General features: G+C 34.9%; 1 long non-coding RNA gene across 1 annotated transcript; it reads left to right on the top strand.

The window, feature by feature from the left end:
* Positions 1-575: 575 nt before the first annotated feature.
* On the top strand, positions 576-2,164 carry LOC149961058 (uncharacterized). Its single transcript, XR_016479780.1, has 2 exons — positions 576-798; positions 1,924-2,164. It is a non-coding gene; the product is annotated as an uncharacterized LOC149961058 (long non-coding RNA).
* The last annotated feature ends 3,125 nt before the right edge of the window (positions 2,165-5,289 follow it).

Raw genomic sequence — 5,289 nt, 5'->3', positions numbered from 1 at the left:
GAACGTTTTGCAACTCTAGGTTATATGGAAACCACAGCTATAACTTACATGAAAATCGGACCAAAATTAAGGAACTGTATGTAGATTTTTAGGCGAAAATATAAAACCACGAAAATTGGGGTGCCGTATATTACCCTGAAAACCATATTTAAATTTAATATCGGGTGGTAAAGGTAAATTTTTTACGGTGATACGTGTCATGGAACCACATCAAGTTATTTTTTTTATAAAAATCTCAACAAAACCATATTTATAGTTATTGTCTGACGTTTTAAAGAGCTTGCAATAGTAAAGAAAATATATATAATAGTAAAGAATTTGTGAGACCAATTTAAAGCCAAAACAAAATAACCTACATGTACCTGTTACACGGACCTCAGTCGCTTAAAGATTTTAACAATATGCTCATAGTTTGTCCAACCATTCCGTTTGACACATAATTATTAAGGATAAAGTTAAATGAAATGTTGACTGCACGTAGCCTCTGCAACTCTGACAGATTTTGACAAACCAATTTATTCTATCTAACCGCTTGATATCAGTCGCGATGATTAAAATCGCAGTTTGAAGACCAACTTGCACAGCACGTCGTATCTTTTGTGAAGTGTTTCGCGGAAATAATTTCGAAATCGCCATAAAAAGGAGAGCTTAAAAGGGAGGTCATTTCTGTTTCTAAAGTATTTCACTCGAGAGCGTTGACGTTAACGTTTAGCTGCTAGCTTTGATTGTTTGAAGACCGTAAGAAGAAAATGAACTCTAAAATAATTATCCTTTCGATGTTGTTGATACTGGTTCAAGGTAAATATATTTTAAACCTATAAACTCTTTCAATGAACTATCCTGTTCTAAAAAGCATAAATTTTAATGCTTTTAAATCTGTTATTTTTTTTTGTGCTCGTTATGAGCCATTGTAACGGGTGGGACAATACAGTCCGCTCGTCCATTTAATTAATCAGGTGCGAGATATGTGTTACGGCCACGCCAACGGGAATATACTTGGGGATAGGGAAATCTGTTATTCTTATTAATCTGTAACTTAATGGGTTAAAATTAAAAAAAGCTTTCTTTAATTTTTTTTAAAAAGCATAATAATATCACTTTTTGCTTTAATGAAAATCAACCCTAACTGACATGTGAGTTTATAGTCGAAGTAAACCTCAATTTATCATAACACCATTTTCAGTACTTGGTTTTTTTTACACGAAAAATATGGTATAAAAGAAAACGTTTTTTGTTTTTAAATTACAAAAATAGTAATTAGATTTTCTCAAACATTTAAATTTAAGTTAGAATAGTTTTAATCTAGGTCTCCCGATGTTTAAGGTAACCCAAAAAATGGAAAATCGAATCAAATAAAGTTATCATTTAAAAATCTTTAAAAGCTATTTCAATTTTAAATATTCAAACAGTTTGTCTCCCTACGTTTCTGAAAATTTAAAGTCAAATATTGTTAAAAGTCTGAGACAGATTGAACAGAATATTTAGTTAATCTTACTTATCAGTTATATAGCGTTTCAAAAATCCTCTTCTATAGAATCAGTACTTCCATCTTAAGTCACTTAAGATCATTTTCTGTACGATAGAACTTCTACGCCATAGCTTGTTGGAAATACTTTATCTTAATAACATTATTTATTTAGCTTATCTTATAAATAGAAATTTAAGTGTCTGCCGAGATAATTTAATTAAAAAAAATTATTTAACCATTCCTCCAATTTATCTTTTGACTGTTAGTCTAAATAGTGCCTCAAGTCTCTGCTTCAAAAATCATAAATAGGATGAGAGTTTTGGGGTGTTTTAGGTGACAAATTAGCCCCTGTACGATTTGCATTAGTAAATGCATTTTATAAATAATTTATACTTCACTTTTAGAGATTTCTTTATATAGATTTTTTTAATTTAATGAATTGTTTATTTTGATAGTATATGAAGGTAGCTCTTGTCGTTGTCCAGCGGTGAGGGGAGGATCTTTTGGAACGTGTGCCGAGAGCTGCAGGAGGTCCCCAGATTCTTGTCCTTCCAATCAGAAGTGCTGTTCTAATGGATGCGGTCATTCATGTAGGCCTTGCGCATATCGTGGCTAGAACGTTATGTTATTGTAATAACAATATTAAATAATGAAGCTCTAGAATTTCAGCTATAATAAAATTTTCTTAAAAACGTACTTATTTCAATAATTCTGAGTTGAATAACTATATTTCGTATATATAAAAGTAAGGTCATGTATAAAATATAAATTATTTGTGTATTACAATTTTACAAAAAAATCAGTTACATAAAGAAACTAAAGAAAACCTTTTATTAGTTAAGTAATTATGAGACCGTTTTAAACTGAAACTAAACCATACAACTTACACGAAGATCTATTTGGTCCGAGTTTCGCGTTTTTGTCCGCTCGAAGACCTCTCGGTACGAGCTATTTGTAAGTTTATAATTTTCTTCAAAATTTGTTTAGGGTTTAGCTTTATTATCCCTTTTCATTATGGACTTATCTACTTATTCGCCAATTGTTTCATCCTATACAACCTACATATTGTACCTTTTTCAATGGTCGCAGTCGTTTTTACACCATCACAAACGCAGCCGCCGCCGATGTTCATGCAACTACTCTCGAACTGTGTGTAGAAATATGATAAATGATCAGTCTATCGATAGTCAGGGCCGTCTTAAGGCATGGGCTAAATGGGCTACAGCCCAGTGCCCCCAGCCAGTTTTGGGGCCCCGGAAAGGCCAGCCATACAGCCTCTACTCTAGAGATAAGGGTTTAGTTGGTTAAATATTATTTATGCTCATTTAATGTTATGTATCTTTTAGTTACGTCTAAAGTATTTGACTCTTCGCCACATCGCGTATCATACGGTACCAACAATTTGTAAAACCTAACAGCGAGTCACGTCAGTAAAATCTATTTTCGGTAGGTCTATTTTATGCTTTTGAAATTAAAAGTTTTTGTTTGATTTTTGTGTAGTTGAATTTAGACAACGGACATTCAAAGGTTGACCGTTGGGGATCGCAAAGGTCTTAAGAAATAATTTATCCCAGGGCCCCAAGAGGTCTTAAGACGGCCCTGTCGATAGTGCGTGGCCGACCCTCGATTGTAAAGTATTTATTTCGGTGAGTGGGGTCTACTAGTTGGCCATTGGTCGATTTTAGTTTTATTGGTGGATTTTCAACTTTAAATTTATATTTATTAAGTTAAAGGGAATATAACCTCAGGTATTTGGTGTGGAACACCAACGTTTGCATTTCTGACCGCTCTTGCCTTTGGCTTTAAAAATTTTTGGCGCCACTGTACAGGGAAACTTGAAAAATTGAAGGGGTCTTCCATAAAGATTGCCTTGCAGGTTATATTCCCTTTAAGTTTCTTTTTCTTGTAAATTAGTTTTTAGCTAGCCCTCGTAAATTTCTTATTAAGTTTATAGTTGCATCAATAAATTTTAATTTTAAATGACATTATTTCCCAATTCGCGGAATCCAACAACCCACGTACGTCATATTTGAATTTAGTACAAATTGAAAATTCAAAAACCAGCGCCCTCTGTATCCATAAAAACGTGTAGAGGCTAACGGTAATAGTAAGTGTAGGGAGCTGTTGGCTCGCGTGGCATGAAGGGCTCGCCAAGACCCTCCTACGCATTGTAGCCTGAAAAATAATTCGCTATATATGACTTGGGCCTATGCACTCTTTTACGAGCGTATCGACCACCCCCTATACAATCTCCCATGTGGCGGCCACCACCGCCGTACTACCTCTGCCTCCACTATTGCCTTTTTTTCACCCTCCCCATGTAGTCAAGCTATGGATTCCCCCGTAAAAGAATCTATAGGTGGTGCCTTGGGTATTAGCTTAGCATATTTGATCTTCGACCTTGGAAACCTCTGTGAACTGTGTTCATTCTTTTCTTTAGGGCGTTGGATACTTTCAGCGTGCTTTTAAGGGCGCTGTACAGGGTGTTGGCTATGCTAAATTTTGTTATATTAGCTATTTCTAGATAAGATATTGGCTATGCTATTTTTGGATATATTGAGTATTGCTTTACACGATGTTGGCTATGGTATGATATGATATCTTGGGCATCTTTCTATAGAGCGTTGACTACGCTATGATTTGATACCTTGTTGGGAATTTTCAGAATTAATTTTTAATGGTCCTCATTTTCTTTAATAGGGTTTTTCTAATTATACCAATAAACATTATTTTCATTGATAAAACTGATATTTTACTGTATGAATGACAAGGTGATTGTTGTTAATACATTAGGTTGTTGAAAAAGTGCTGCTTTTTGTAAAAATTAGATTAAGGTTTTTATATTAAGCTTATCAGGGGTAGAAGACTGAAGGTGGGGTGGCAAAGTGGTTAGCACTTTCGCCTCGCAACAAGAGGAGCCAGGTTCGACTATCGCTTGTGGCACTGGGCCGAAACTAAGATGTACTAGTTCAGCGTTAAGTTTCAAAGTTATCTTCCCGCTGGTTAAAGGGATTTTTCTTTAAAAACTTGTAGAGGTTAATGGTAATATTGAGTGTAGTAAGTATTTCTTCGGTTGTTACGGATTATAGTGCCCTGATTATATCGAAGGACAGGGTAATAGTGTTATATTCTACATGGTTGTTATATAGCACTAATTTTTGTGAAATTAACACTTAGGTTGTTTTAATACGCTTATTATGTTGAAGAGGGTGAGTGAAATATGGTTTATTAGTAATGGACAGGGTGATAAATAAAGCGTTATCATGTATTATTCGTTTAAATCAAACTTTTCTTTTGTTTTCAATGATTCGTGCGTTATGCCATTTTAAATGTACAGGGTGGTTAAGAAAACGCAAATTTTCACCAAAATTCCTTTTGAGTGGTAGTACGCTAATTAAGTTAATAAACATGGTGTTCCAAAAGTTTAAGCAAACATTTTAAGGAGTTGTAGGCGGTGAATTGAGAAGTATGCCGGTTTTTATCCCATTTTCCTACGATGAGTTTAAAGAGCGCCAGAGAGCTTCAAAGTGCGGCTTACTATCCCCTGGAAATAGGCTGCAACAAGCACAAAACCAAGCAGCCGGGATTCGAGGGGCTGATCACTCCCCGTAATCGGTGTACAGGCCTGTAGCTTTGACTGCACTAAAATGATTACGCGAGTGAGTACAGATTTAGCACTACCAAAGGCTGTACTCATTTTCATATTTATGTAATCGGTGTACAGATTATCAGAGAGTGGTTAGCCCCTCGCTGGGATTGGTATTGTAAATTCAATGTCAATTGTACCTAATATTTTAATTGGTAATGTTTTATCTGTTAAC

This window comes from Leiobunum rupestre, chromosome 1 (assembly GCF_980474605.1).
Source record: "Leiobunum rupestre chromosome 1, qqLeiRupe1.1.hap1, whole genome shotgun sequence".
Taxonomy (NCBI): domain Eukaryota; kingdom Metazoa; phylum Arthropoda; class Arachnida; order Opiliones; family Sclerosomatidae; genus Leiobunum; species Leiobunum rupestre.
This window is presented reverse-complemented; position numbering and strand designations above follow the sequence as displayed.